Here is a 15,860-nt window from a genome sequence, read left to right as displayed (position 1 = left end):
CTAATGTACAGGTAGGTAAATATGTGACGAGGCTGAAATCATTTGGTGACACTGAATACCTTTTGACTTTTTTCCCCTGTTAAAGTACATTTTTTTCTTGTAGACGCTACGAGTAGTTTCCTTGAATTACTATCACTCGAGAAAAACTTGATTGATAGTTACAACATTTTTCTTTAAAAGATATGGATTTCCCCCGCTAAAATTTAGGAACCTTTTTTTGTACGGTCGGTTGGGGGTGTACTTAATATTTCATTCATTCATTCATCTTCCGTACCGCTTGATCCTCACTAGGGTCGCAGGGGGTGCTGGAGCCCATCCCAGCCGTCTCCGGGCAGTAGGCAGGGGACACCCTGAATCGGTTGGCAGCCAATCGCAGGGCACACATAGACGAACAACCATGCACGCTCACACTCACACCTAGGGACAATTTAGAGTGTTCAATCAGCCTGCCATGCATATTTTTGGAATGTGGGAGGAAACCGGAGCACCCGGCGAAAACCCACGCAGGCCCGGGGAGAACATGCAAACTCCACACAGGGAGGCCGGAGCTGGAATCGAACCCGGTACCTCTGCACTGTGAAGCCGACGTGCTAACCACTGGACTACCAGGCCGCCCTACTTAATATTTCGTTTATCACTTTTTGTTCTGTCGTCAAGAGATTTTAATGATATTGATAATGCGAGTACAGTATCAGGGTGACATTGGTTTGAGTCACTCAAAACATTAAAAAGACAAGAGAGGACTTAAAACTAGGTGTGCCCATAGCCAGAGCAATTGGCTTGGAGATGCCGTTTCTGCTTATTCAAGTAGCTGATTTTTTTTTCCTCTCTCCCTCTTGAAGACTAGAGGATTTACAACGTGTATGTGATAAAACTGTTTGAACCATTATAAGGAAGGCATATCAACGAAGTTATGCAAAAAGATGGATTTTATCTGTCATATATGAGTTGGTCATCAGGGTGGGAGGTACAACGGGACAGTCCTTTGCGGGACTGTTCATGCGCTATTTGCTATTGTAAAGAATAAGTAGCAATCACTTTTACGATTGCTACAGCTACATTTTGCCTCAATACACCTAAATTTTAAACAACAGGTACGTGCTTTGCGCTAATTCATTCATTCATTCATTCATGAATAATTGATTACTTTATTTGTTTGTTTGTTTTTACTCGCCTCTGCGAAGACATTTTGACTGCCGACAACTTTATTGTGCGCACCCGTGTTAACAGTGATGAACAACGGTGACGCTGTTGTCTTTGAAAATGGCGTCAGCGCATTTGAACTCCCCTGTCATCTAGCTGAAGTGTTGTTGCGGGTCGATTCCAAATTCCCATTTTGGATGCGAAGCGACGTTCCTGTTGGGGCATTTCTCAGTCGCTAGTAACCACATAATAATGTGGCGAAGCCAACTCTTAATAATCAAGTCCGCTGCATAGTTCGGCCGCAGTTGCCCTGATCTGCCGTAGGGTTGTCAACCGCTCCGACGGCGGCCATTGTAGACTCGGCCTCGCTGGAGCGTCAGTTCGGTGAGTTGCTCAACAGTACTTTGAGCTTTAAGGTGCCTTGTATAAACTACCGCTCACGTTTGTTTTGAGTTGGACAGTTGAAGCGGATAGTTGGATAGGCCTCGGGAATGTATTGCAATTTTGCATGGATTTGGCAAATGTTGGTAGATTAGCAACATCGCTAGCTCACGTACCGAGCTAGCATCACAACGTCCCGATCCGGAGCGTGTTTACAAGTAACAACCATTCATTTTTATGGCAAGCCATTTCAGCATTTATTCAAAATCCCTGATATCAAACAGAAGTGTGTTACACTAGTTCGATCTCTTTCAGCACTAGTTCGACACTCGGCCACACTAGTGACACCGAATGTCGAACTAGTTGCATACAAACTCCAACTAGTCATTCATTTTCAGCAACATGTTAACTTGTCAATCATGGATTATTCTAACATGTGAACTTGTGACCCGTGATTTCCTGCGCGAGTAAACAAGTGTGAGCTGAAATACTCACTAGTTTACTAGTGGTGGATAAAACGGTAGCTAGTTTACTAGTTAAAGCCCCTTGATGCCTTGATATCTAACTAGTGAGTGTCAAAAATGTTACTTGTTCACTGGTGATGCCCCAAATATTTACTAGTTGCACTAGTGTGACATTTAATGTCGCACTAGTTCAACTAGTGAGGTTTAAAATGTTCACTAGTAGAACTAGTGGATGCCAACCTGCTCACTAGTAAACTAGTTGCACAAAATATAATGAGGAGGTGGGGCAGAGATGTGGCTGCACGATTCCTATTGGATCTGCAGTTAAAATACACCAATCGGGATTCAGATTTTGTTATAATCACACCCACTTCATTTGCATGTTTTACACTAGTTTACAAGTTGTCCTGAGGATTTGCAGCTAGTTCACTAGAGGATGCCCATTATTGGTTACATGTCGACGAGTGAATCCAGAAATCCAAACTATTAAACTAGGTGCAATCGATTTGACCTTACACGTTAACTAGACGGTTTCAAAATGTGAACATGTTCACAAGTCAATGTGGAGATATCCACTAGTTGGGTTCATTTTCACTGTACTTGTTAACTAGTGATACACATGTTTCCTCACTAGTAAACTAGTTGGGTTCAGTGTGACACACTAGTGAGCTAGTGACACAGATTTTCATATCACTAGTTAACTAGTGGAACGTATTTTGTCACACTTGTCAGGCTCAATGCTGAACATGTATAGACTTTGACTGAACATGTTTGACAAAACTGGGCACTAGGTGACATCTATTTACTAGTGAACTAATCACATTTGGCTAGGTTACATATTTGGCAGTTACAAAACTTTACAAGTTCACTAGTTGTGCACACATATCAACTAGTAAGCAATTTTATTTAGCTAGTACGATGTACATGCCAGCTAGTATGCCAAAAACATGAGCTAGTGCAACAAAAATCCCTACTTGTTAGATATTTGTTGCACTCGTGCACAGTCGCTCACAAGTCCTGATTAACACCAACAAGTGAAAAGAAAAGCCCAACATGTAGGAAAAATGTCAAACATGTGCAAACATGTTTGTTTTTGTTTGTTTATTGAACATAAAACATATACAGTAATAATTTGACAGAAAATAAGGTAGATAAAAAAGTAAAAAGAAAGAAATCAGTCTTCATTCAACACAGTTATTATGTTCAAGGGAGTAGGATGAAGTAAAAAAACTTATCTAGTCCTACCCCGTTATGTGTTTATATCTACTAAATCATTTTTATGTCAATCAGAAAAGAAAAAGTAAGAAAAAGTCTCCATTAAGGCTCATACTTTACCCTTAACCGTGATATTTTCACAACTTTTGGTTTGTATCGGGATTATATACATCCTCACCCTGGCACTCTTGTGTCAATTTTCTTTTGTATTCATAATGGATATTGCAATACCTTTCTCTATTTATCAACTTAGTTCTGATTTATCATTATATTTAATGTTTAGAATTTATCATTTTAACTCTGATTGGTGTAGGTTGTACTATTTTTTTGAATTTGTTTTTGAACTCAGCAAGCGATTTACCGTATTTTCACGACTATTCGACGCACCGTACCAATGGCCGCAGTCTCATTAATGGGTGACATTTCTGTATTTTACACATATACAGGACGCACCGTACGAATGGGCGCAGTTTTAAAGTGGTAAAACATACGCTTAAACATACGGCATGCATGCATGCTAACACGTTCGCTAACACGTTAGCTTGAAGCACACACTGAAGCTCGAAGCTAAAACACGTTTTTAAAAAGGCAACGAAAGCAGAACTGAGTTCGGGTGTATTTTATTTACAAGGTACTCACGTTTTTTGCTCAAGCATCACTCAGAAAGCCATCAAAGTCGTCATCTTCTGTGTCCGAATTAAACAATTGTGCAAGTATCGGTAATCCAGCCAAACCGCCGGGTTCCCCCTCGTTGTCAGAGTCACTCTCGTCGTCATGTGGCTCCACAGAAATGATGCCGGCTTTGCCAAAAGCTCGAACAACTGTACTAGCAGCAACGTTCGTCCAAGCAGCTACAATTCATTCACAGATCTTTGCGTAACTAGCCCGACGCTGCCTCCCACTCTTCGTGAAGCTGTGTTCGCCATCGATCATCCATTTTTCCCATGCCGCTCGCAACTTCACCTTGAACGCCCGGTTGATGCCGATTTCCAGCGGTTGGAGTTCTTTCGTCAAGCCTCCGGGAATGACGGCAAGCTCGGAGTTCATTTGCTTGACTTTGTCTTTCACCGCTGGTGTGAGATTGGCACGCATCGAGTCGCAAATCAAGAGTGACGGCGAGGCATGGAAAAAGCCATCCGGTCTCTTAACATACACCTCACTTAGCCACTCTCTCATTTTCTCCTCGTCCATCCAGCCCTTTTGGTTTGCTTTCACGATGACGCCGGCTGGAAACTTTTCTTTCGGCAGCGTCTTTCGCTTAAAAATCACCATAGGTGGCAGTTTCTGTCCGTTAGCATGACAAGCAAGAACGACAGTGAAAGCTGACTTCTCGTGCCCCGTTGTGCGTATCGCAACCGTGCTGGTCTCCTTCTTCTCCACAGTGTGGTTCACCGGGATGTCGAAAGTCAGCGGGACCTCGTCCATGTTGGTAATGTGGTTAGGCTGGATGCGTTTGTCGACAATCTTCTTACTGCAGTAGGTGCGGAAAACGGCCAGCTTTTCTTTGTAGTCCGCTGGAAGTTGCTGAGCCACGGTCGTCTTCACTCTCACGGGTAGATCGCGCCGTTTCATAAAGCAAAAGCACCAAGACGGACCTCCTTGAAAATGTTAAATTTTCAATTCTTCGGCTAACGTTTTTGCCCTATGTCGAATGGTGACCGTGGAGACGCTTCTGCCGGCTGCTCTTTGATCAAGAATCCACCGCTCCAGTTGGTCTTCCAACTCGGGCCACCTCTCGCCTTATTTCCACGGAAACTCGGCTTCGTCTTTTTGACTTGGCGAAGCTCATTCTCCTGCTTCCTCCATTTGCGAACCATGGATTCGTTGACATTAAATTCTCTGGCGGCTGCTCGATTCCCATGTTTCTCTGCATAACCGATGGCTTGGAGTTTGAATTGCGCTTCGTAGGCGTGTCTCTTTGTGGAACTCATTTTCGGGGGTTCTTGAAAACCAAAACCGAAGTTGTTTTGCAATAATGCACATACTCACATTTTATACATGTGCTGGTACCTGCTAGAGGCGTGCCTTACACGCCCACCGTTCACTCATTGCCGGACCCACCCCCTGCGTGCCTGTCCTCCCTCACGTCCACCTCTCTTCATATATTTACATTTCTCTCTCTCAATAATTTACATATAAGTGCGCGGACGCACTTCACTGATTGGCCGACCGCTTCTCCGCATGCGTGTGTGTCGTCACTCACGTACACATTTTCTCTCTCTCCAAATTTACATATAAATGCGCGGACGCGCTTCACTGATTTGCCGACCTCTTCCCCACACTTCACTGATTGGCCGACCTCACTTCCGCCTTTTCTCTATATAAACAGCGTGTCGGGTCTCAGCCAGATTTTGGAACTCGGCTCATATAAAAGACGCATCGCATTATAAGGCGTCCTGTCCATTTTGGAGAAAATTTTAGACTTTTAATAGCGCCTTATAGTCGTGAAAATACGGTACTCATTTTTAGGTCCGTTTCGAGATTATTCCACAGATGAACACCTTTGCTAGATACACTTCTTTGCTTGATGTTTGTTCTTGTTTTGAGTTTTTTGAATAAGTTGGTACCTCTTAATTCATAGTTGCTTTCTCGAATTTCAAAAAACTTCTGAATGTTTTGGCAGAGCAGGTTATTGTGTGCTTTGTACATTAATTGGGCGATTTTAAAGTCGACCAGGTCATAAAATTTCATCGTATTTAATTTGATAAATAGTGGATTTGTGGGTTCCGTATATTTTGATCTATTAATAATTCGAATTGCTTTTTTTGTAGTTTGAGAATAGGGAGTGTGTTTGTTTTGCAGGCATTTCCCCATATTTCCATACAGTAGGTCATCCATCCATCCATCCATCCATCCATCATCTACCGCTTATCCGGGGCCGGGTCGCGGGGGCAACAGCTTTAGCAGGGAAGCCCAGACTTCCCTCTCCCTAGCTACTTCTTCCAGCTCTCCCTGGGGGATCCCGAGTCGTTCCCAGGCAAGCTGGGTGACATAGTCTCTCCAGCGTGTCCTGGGTCTTCCTCGGGGTCTCCTCCCGGTGGGACATGACCGGAACACCTCACCGGGGAGGCGCTCAGGAGGCATCCGAATCAGATGCCCAAGCCACCTCATCTGGCTCCTCTCGATGTGGAGGAGAAGCGGCTTGACTCTGAGCCCCTCCCGGATGACTGAGCTTCTCACCTTATCTCTAAGGGAGAGCCCGGACACCCTGCGGAGAAAACTCATTTCAGCCGCTTGTATCCGGGATCTCGTTCTTTCGGTCACGACCCATAGCTACTTCAAACAGGTCTGTTGGATCAGGAATTTGTTTTGCTAGGTTACTGCCGATGTTGACAAAATACTCATTAAATTCAGTTGCTATTTCTGCATTTTTTTCCAAAATAGTATTTTTGCCTTTGATAAAATACTCTGGATAATCAATTTTTTTAGGACTATTTCTGATTACTTGGTTAAGTATTTTCCATATTTCTTGTGTGTTACCTTTATTCTCCTCTAATAGTGCATTATAATGATCTCTTTTACTGGTTCTTATAATATTTACTAGTTTATTTTTATAGGTCTTATATTTTTTTTCTGCTTCTTCAGTTCTGAATTTTAAAAACAATTTATATAAATTGTTTTTCTTTTTACATGCGTTTTCTATGCCTTTCGTTATCCATGGCTTACTTGGGTCTTTATACTTTTTGGAGACTTTAGTTAATGGAAAATGTTTATCATATAAGGAGATTATGGTAGACTGAAATACTTCAAACGCTGTATTTGGGTCTTCGTTTGAGTAGACCTCGGTCCAGTTTTGTTTTTCTAGGTCTTGCTTAAAGGCATCGATGGATCGTTGGGTTCTTAGTCTTATTTCTGTTATACGAGTTGTTGGTTTAGCTTTTCTATCGAAATAATTATGAAAAACTGCAAAAATAGGCAGGTGGTCACTTATGTCATTAATGAGAAGTCCACTTTCCATTTTATGATCAATCTTATTTATAAATGTGTTATCTATTAATGTGGCCGTGTCAACTGTTATTCTGCTAGGTTTCAGGATTACTGGGAAAAAGCTGTTGCTGTACATAGTATTTATGAAGTCAGTTGTTTTTTTGTGTCTATTTGGGTTTAATAAGTCAATGTTAAAGTCACCACATATTATTCGTGTTTTCTTATCGTTGTAGTAACTGAGCATATCTGTTAGTTTTTTATTGAATGTGTCAATACATGTTCCTGGTGTCCTATAGATGCAACTTATGATGATATTTGATGCCTTTTTGTGTATTTCAATGGTTAGACATTCCATTAGGTTTTCTATTGTGTTTGTCAATCTCTCGATTTTACTGCATTTAAGTGCGTTGTCTACATATATTGCAACCCCCCCCCCCTCCTTTTTTGTTTTCTCTAATAGTTGCAAACATTTCATAACCTTCTATTTCCATTTCAGTTGTTTTATCTTCATCAAGCCAAGTTTCTGATATGGCAATTATTTTAAATTTACTGAATTTAGTCAGGTATTCTTTAATTTTTGTGAAGTTTTTATAGAGACTTCTACTGTTTAAGTGTATTACCGAAAGTGCATTTTCCAATTTTATATTGGTGTTGAATTGTTCATCCAGGTAATAGTCAGAGTTTGTTACCCTTTGTTTGTTGTTGAAGAGGTTATTGTCTGGGTCCAAATTGTTCTCGGGATCGAATGGCTTATAGTCAATATCTTCAAAGGGTTGGAAGTTCATGTTTTTGGGATGTGAATTTCCCGCTCCCACCGGGTCGTCGATGGCTCCCTCACGGCCTTCGTTGGTTCCCTCGCTGTCGTCGCTCGCTCTCTCGCCGTCATCACTGGGTCCCTCGTGGTCACTGGCTCCCTTGCGGTCGTCGCCGACTCCCTCACGCTCGCCGGCTGGCTGCCTCCCGGCTCTCTCACGCACGCTGGCTGGTTGTCTCACGGCTGCCTCAGGCTCGCCGTCTCCCGGCTCCCTCGCGGTCACTGGCTCCCCTGCAGTCGCCGCTGGTTTCCTCTCGGTCGTCTCTGGCTCCCTTGCGGTCGTCGTTGGCTCCCTCACGGTGGTCCCAGGCTGGTTGTCTCCAGGCTTCCTCACGGTCACTGGCTTCCCTGCAGTCGTCGCTGGCTTCCTCGCGGTCATCACTGGGTCCCTCACGGTCGGTCGTCGCTGGCTGCCTCGCGGTCGGTCGGTCTTGAAAAAGTTATTGTCCGGGTCCAAGTTGTTCTCAGGGTCAAACGTCTTGTGGTCAGTAGGGTTGGAGGTCATCAAAGGGTTGGAAGGGTCATCAAAGGATTCGAAGTCCATGTTTTTTGGTATGTGAATTTCCTGCTTCAGTAGGGTCAGAGTTTTTATTGCCGGGTGGTGAAAAGTTCTCAGTATGCTGCTTGATGGTGTTGAACTCGAGCCTGTTGTGTTGGAGTACTGGTGCGGGGGTGGACAATAAGTTTGTTATGTCTTAAGTAGGCAGTTTCCCCTCTGTCACGTGCAGCTTTTAATTTTGGGAGGAGCTCTTTTCTTTTTTGTCGTACGGCATCTGTAAAGTCTTCGTTAATGTAGATGTTGGAGCCTTTTAAATATTTTGCTTTTTGTAGGATCCTTGATCTGTCCTTGTATCTTAGAAATTTCACCACAACTGGCCTTGGTCGAGGTCTTCCAGGGTCTTGTCTTCCTGTGCGGTGAGCTCTCTCCACCTCAATTTGCCCCTATATCAGCAGTTTCTCCTTAAGGATTTTTTGAACTTTTTCCTCTGTTTCAGTCCACGTTTCTCCCGGTTTTTCCTCAATTCCATCAATTACTAACTTGTTTCTTCTTGACTGTCCTTCCAAGTAGTCCACCTTGTCCGTTAATACCGTCACCGTCACATATTTGTAGAATGTACAATGTAGAATGTAATGCCGTCACATACTTTGTAGAATTCCGTTTGCATGTCTTTAGAATGGCCAGTTTGACAGATTAGATTTTTTTTAATGTCGTCTACCTCTTTTTGGGTAAAGTTGATGCTGTTTTTTATTTCTTGGACTTCCCTGGTGAAAGTGTCAAGTCGTGAGTTTGCTGAGTCTATATCATCTTGACAAAACCTTTGAAATTTTCCTGTTGTTGTTGCAAGAGCGCCGTAAAAAGTTCTTTTTGTTGCTGGAGTAATTCATTTACTTGAGTGAGGGTCAGGGAATCCTCTTCCTGCTTTGTGTCTTGCTTCTGTTTGGGTGGCATTTTGTCGGGTCTCGTTGCTAGCCGGTTGTATGCTAGTTTGTGACGTGTCCAGTCGGCTTGCTGCTGGGTGTTTCTAACGTGGCAAGTGGGTTTACCGGCTCCCTCACGCTCGCTGGCGTTTGGTTGGTTGGTCTCTGGTCGTGGGTTCCAGCTGCGTAGCGACTTTTCACAGTGAGCTTCCGTGCTAACGTCAGCGGTTGGCTTCCGTGCTAACGAGCTAGTGTTTCGTCCAGCCCCCTCTTCCCGTCGCCATTTTCTACACACGCGCTGCCACCGCGTTTCGCTCTGTTCTTTACTTTCAAATGTGGGAAAGCTTCACACGAGAGAAATGTTGACTTGACTGTTGCTGCTCCTTCTTTCCGCAGGGCAATGCGTAGCAACTCACGTGACGTCCAGATGTAAGGTTGGCAGACGTAAGAAGGAAATCTGCCGCACACACCGATAGGTGAAATTGCGTTGAGGTTAAGTGTGTGTGTGTGCACAACCTTGCACAAGTTCATTTCTTGGTCTGACTAGTGAGACGAAATGCCTCCCACTAGTTAACTAGTTGAATAAACACAAACATCTCTAGTGAACTAGTGGCTCACTCTGGACTCAACTAGTTTACTAGAAAGAAAACATGCGTTTCACTTGTTCACAAGTGAGTTTGAAATGAGACCAACTAGTGGAAATTGTCGCATTTACAAGTTAACTAGATAATACTAACTACATAATATACCTGACTAGTGATCTAGTGATCAATTTTTAACTGACAAGTTCACTGCTAAGGCCAGAAGACCTTAACTAGTGTACCCCGTGGACATTTGGCCCTTGCAAGTGAGCAAGTGAACTGTAACATGCGATCATTCATGTCTCACTTGCGACTCGAACACCGACATGTTCACAAGTGGGGTGCATGCAAATGAAGCAGGCGGGACAAGAATTTTTATTGTAGAGAATTCAGAGAATGAATATATTAGATTGTGTTGGTCCTTCTTGCGCGGAAGTCTCTCTCTACGGTTTTGTGTAGACCTCATTTCGAATGACTACACTTGGTTCGATGACAACACTGGAGACATTTTACTTTCGCTAGGTCGCAACAACAGCAGCGCACTGTCACTGTCAGACGAACACAGTGGAGCTCCACCCGCTCTATTTATATGGACACGGAACGCTCTAACCTTCCACACAAAATAGTTCTAAACAAGTAACAATCACGTCAGTGGCATACATCGTATACCTGTATGATACACAGAGAGAGAAGAACAGGTAACTTTGGTCTTGTCAGTGGAGCAATCTGGCAACTTTTTAAAAGTAAACTCTCCATTCATAAACTCTTTAAGTATCCGTTTTCCGTGTCTCGCGCTACCATGGCTGGCAAAACAGACATGGGCGTAAACTTCTGCAGCGCGCTTGTTGTTTTGTTTCTAGTATATTTATAGAGCACCGTAACATCCGCTTGTGACGTGTGCCGCGTTAATCTAGCGAGAAAAAATTTAATCCCGTTAAAATTAATTTAAATTAATACCAATAACAACGCGCTAAACCGACAGCTCTAATATATATATGTAATATATATATATATAAAATGTTACAATAGAACAAATCTGAATAAAATATCTATTCAATTGCATTTTTAATACATTTTTGAAATGGTAAAGAGACTTTATGGACACCCTGTGTGTGTGTGTGTGTGCGTGTGCGTGTGTGCGCGTGTGTGCGCTGTGTGTGCGCGCGCGTGCATGGCGCGCGCGTGTGTGTGTGTAAAAAAAAAAATCCTCGTCTCACCCTCCTCGGGTGGTGCCCGTACCTCATTCAGCTCGGGTCCTCTACCAGAGGCCAGGAAGCTTGAGGGTTCTGCGCAGTATCCTTGCTGTTCCCAGCACTGCACATTTCTGGACTGAGATGTCCGATGTTGTTCCCGGGATCTGTTGCAACCACTCATTTAGTTTGGGGGTCACTGCACCGAGTGCTCCGACCACCACAGGCACGACTGTCACCTTTACCTTCCAGGCTCTCTCCAGCTCCTCTCTGAGCCCTTGGTATTTCTCGAGTTTCTCATGTTCCTTCTTTCTGATGTTTCCATCACTTGGGACCGCTACATCCACTACAACGGCTTTCCTCTGCCCTTTATCTATGATCACGATATCTGGTTGGTTCGCCATTACCATCTTGTCAGTCTGGATCTGGAAGTCCCACAGGATCTTCGCTCTGTCATTCTCCACCACCTTCGGAGGTGTTTCCCATTTTGACCTTGGAGTTTCCAGTCCATATTCCGCACAGATGTTTCGGTAGACTATGCCAGCCACCTGGTTATGGCGTTCCATGTAGGCTTTCCCTGCCAGCATCTTACACCCTGCAGTTATGTGTTGGATCGTCTCGGGTGCCTCTTTGCACAACCTACACCTTGGGTCTTGTCTGGTGTGGTATATCTGGGCCTCAATGGCTCTGGTCCTCAAGGCCTGCTCCTGAGCAGCCAGGATGAGTGCCTCTGTGCTGTCCTTCAGGCCAGCCCTCTCTAGCCACTGATAGGACTTCTTGAGATCAGCCACTTCAGTTATGGTCCGGTGGTACATCCCGTGTAGGGGCTTGTCCTCCCATGATGGTCCCTCTTCCAGCGCCTCATCTTCTGAGACATTCTCTGAGTACGTCATCCGTTGGAGCCTTCTCCTTAATGTATTCATGGAGCTTGGATGTTTCATCCTGGACAGTGGCTCTCACACTCACTAGTCCCCGGCCTCCTTCATTTCGGCTTGCGTACAGTCTCAGGGTGCTGGATTTGGGATGGAACCCTCCATGCATGGTTAGGAGCTTTCGGGTCTTAACATCCGTGGTCTGAATCTCTTCCTTTGGCCACCTTGTTATTCCTGCAGGGTATCTGATCACTGGCAGGGCATAGCTGTTTATTGCCCGGGTCTTATTCTTACCATTGAGCTGCAGAACAGCAGTGGGGAGAGTGCATCACCTTGGTATATGCCACATTTGATGGACACTTGGGTAAGTGGCTTGCCATTGGCTTCAAGTGTGGTTTTCCACATCCTCATTGAGTTTGCAACGAAGGCTCTTAGGGTCCTGTTCACCTTATGCAACTTCAAGCATTCAGTGATCCATGTATGTGGCATCGAGTCATAGGCTTTCTTGTAATCAATCCAAGCTGTGCATAGGTTGGTACGTCGGGACCTGCAGTCTTGTGCGACTGTTCTGTCAACCAGGAGCTGATGTTTGGCTCCTCTGGTATCTCTACCAATGCCCTTCTGTGCTTCGTTCATGTATTAAGATAAGATATCCTTTATTTGTCCCACAATGGGGAAATTTACAGAAATCATGTCATACATGATGCAGAAATTTATTGATCCATGTGTCCACTTATCTTAGCCGCAATGATGCCTGACATGAGCTTCCATGTTGTGGAGAGACAGGTTATTGGCCGATAGTTGGATGGGGCTGCATCCTTCGAGGGATCCTTCATGATCAGGATCGTTCGCCCTTCAGTTAGCCATTCTGGATGAGTCCCATCCCTCAGCAGCTGGTTCAGTTGTACTGCTAGGCGCTCATGGAGTGCTGTGAGTTTCTTTAGCCAGTAAGTGTGGACCATGTCCGGGCCTGGTGCTGTCCAGTTCTTCATATCTGAGACTCTTTCCTGTATGTCTGCCACTGTTATGGTAAATGGGTTCTGTTCAGGGAGGTTGCTGTGCTCCTCTCTCAGGGTTACCAGCCATTGTGCACTGCTGTTATGTGCAACCTCCTTCTCCCATATGCCTTTCCAGTACCTTTCAGTTTCCAGTCTTGGTGGGTCAGCTCTGTTGTTAGGACCCTGCCACTGAACGTACACTTTCGCAGGTTGTCTTGCGAACAGCCTGTTTATTTGTCTGGCCTCATTCTCTTTCGTGTACCGCTTTAGGCGACTGGACAAGGCTTGGAGCCTTTGTTTGGCAGTTTCGAGTGCTTCAGGTATGGTCATCTGGATATACCTCTCGGTTTCGGCCTTTTCATCACACCTCTCTGGGCCTCCGTCAATTGACTCACATCTTTCCGGGCCGCCTTGATCTTAGCCTCCAACCGTCTTTTCCATGGTGGGTAATGTATCTCTTGGCTTCCATGGTTGCTCTTATAGCCCAGAGTCTCCAGGATCACTGATGCTGAAGCGTATATCAGCTCATTGGTTTCTGTGATCGTTACGGTAGGGATCGTCCTCAGTGCTCCATTCACACTTTCTATGAGACTTTCAGATGGTACTTCACATAGCCGTTGTAATCGGTTTCTAGGTTGCCCAGCTTTCATTCTCGACATGATCTTAGCTTTCAGGTCAGTTGCTGCCTCGCTCAGCATTTCATTCATTGGGGCTGGCCACCCAATCTCATCATCTGCATTCATTGGGGCTTGCCTTCCGATCTCTTGTATGACTTCCTCCTCTGATCTGGCAGCCTGGGGCCCTTCACCATGGAACCTGCGTTGTACCTCATCAATCTCAAGTTGTGACAGCAGTTGCCGTTTGTGGATGTTGGAACACTGAGCTACTAGTTGTTTCGTGGTCAACCGTGACTGTGGGTTTCGAAGTAACCATTTAGCCCACATTCTCTGCATGTAACCCCTCTGACTAGGGTTGCTTGAGTAGTAGCATTCCAACAGAGACATGTTTTCGCATCTCGCCCATCTCCGCTTTGTTCCAGTAGCCCATTTTTCATTAAGGTGCTCTGGTTCCGCAGCACCTGACGCAGACCTTGTTTGGCCGGGCGACGTCTGAGCCGGCATGTCATTCGTTTTATTGTCTCTCATCATTGTATGAGGTAGGCATTAGCGTGAAGGATCTTGCCCAAGGACCCACACTGGATGGTGTTATATGCTCATTTTTTGTCCCCCAAGCGGGATTCGAACCACCGTCTCCCGTATGCCAAACCGATGCCTTACCAACTGAGCTATCCAGCCGCCGTGTATATATGTGTGTGTGTGTGCGTGTGTGTGTGTATGTGTATATATATATATGTATATATATATACATATATATATATACTGCATATGTAAATGATCTTACTAGTGGGCGTTTTGGGGCTTACATGTTCACTCGTAAGAGTCAAAATGATCTTACTAGTGGGCGTTCTGCGATTTACATGTCAACTAGTAAGCGTCAAAATGATCTTACTAGTGAACTAGTGGGCGTTTTGCGGCTTACATGTCAACTAATAAGTGTCAAAATGATCTTACTAGTGGGCGTTTTGTGGCTTACATGTTCACTAGTAAGCGTCAAAATGATCTTACTAGTGAACTAGTGGGCGTTTTGCGGCGTACATGTCAAGTTAAGTCAACAGTCATTATAGAGCACTTTCAAACAGCCATCGCTGCATACAAAGTGCTGTATATGGAGCGATTTAACATACACAATAAACAGTAAGACTAATCGGTAATAAAGGCGGTAGAAAGCACCAAGCAGTAAAATCAAGAACAAATCTAAGTCATGTTGAGTCGAACGCCAAAGAATACAAGTGAGTTTTGAGGAGGGCTTTAAAGATGGGCAGCGAGGAGGCTTGCAGAATGTTCAGTGGGAGGTCATTCCAGAGAGAGGGACCAGCAACAGAAAAGGCTCGATCCCCTCTGAGCCTCAGTTTAGTTCTTGGTACTTCTAACAAAGACTGGTCCACAGACCTGAGCAACCCAGTATTTATTCATCAGTGATTGTATTGTAGACCAGTGAGAGCACGTCCGACAGACGCGTGGACTTCGGGCAGCCAATCATGATGCATTTCAAGCCAAGCCCCAACAAAAACGCAGGAGAAAACTTTCAGACGCATTGAAAGCTTTTCGGGTAAATATTACTGTTGTTGTTACACAAAATGTTGTTTTACGATTATTTCAGGCGGTAAAGTTATGGTGTAAATGTCAAATATGTGGTCAATTTATCAAGATGAAGCCTGCTTCAAAATTTGCTCCAACGATTTCGGAGATGTCGGACTTTGACAGCAATGGCGGCAGTTCAACACTGACAGTCGCAGTCGGGTCCGGATTTATTTCGGCGGGACTTTCTGAAATCTGCCGTTTGCTCTGACAGTTCTCTGTCTGACAGTCACATTTTGTCTTATTACTCACAAGCTAATTGACGTTTGTAAACGTAATTATTGACTTAATTGTAAAAAGAGTTAAAGTTAATGTTTGGAACATGATTTTGCTCTGACTGTTTGCTGCCTTAGTTCGTTTAAATTTAGTTCGTTTAAACTACCTCTTGACTGGTACTCGTAAGAGGGAGCATATAACTCCTACTTTGGCATCCCTTCACTGGCTCCCCATTCATTTTAGAATTATTTTTAAGATCCTCCTCTTTGTTTTCAAATCTCTGAATAATCTCGCGCCACCTTACCTCTCTGAGCTCATACGCCCCTACACCCCTGCCCGGCGCCTCAGGTCTGTGGACCAGTCTTTGCTAGACGTACCAAGAACTAAACTGAGGCTCAGAGGGGATCGAGCCTTTTCTGTTGCTGGTCCATCTCTCTGGAAT

At 44.5% G+C, this 15,860-nt stretch overlaps 1 protein-coding gene across 1 annotated transcript in view; it reads left to right on the top strand.

Annotated features, from left to right (window-relative positions):
• The first annotated feature begins 1,223 nt into the window (after window positions 1–1,223).
• phf8 (PHD finger protein 8) overlaps window positions 1,224–15,860 on the top strand; it is a 34,002-nt gene continuing 19,365 nt past the window's right edge. Inside the window, exon 1 of the mRNA XM_052058426.1 lies at window positions 1,224–1,527. The gene's annotated coding sequence lies outside the window, so the exon portion shown is untranslated. The remainder of the gene's footprint in view (window positions 1,528–15,860) is intronic.

The sequence above is a fragment of the Hippocampus zosterae genome, chromosome 2 (assembly GCF_025434085.1).
Source record: "Hippocampus zosterae strain Florida chromosome 2, ASM2543408v3, whole genome shotgun sequence".
NCBI lineage: Eukaryota > Metazoa > Chordata > Actinopteri > Syngnathiformes > Syngnathidae > Hippocampus > Hippocampus zosterae.
The sequence above is the reverse complement of the archived record's forward strand: the minus strand, read 5'-3'. Positions and strand labels throughout refer to the sequence as shown.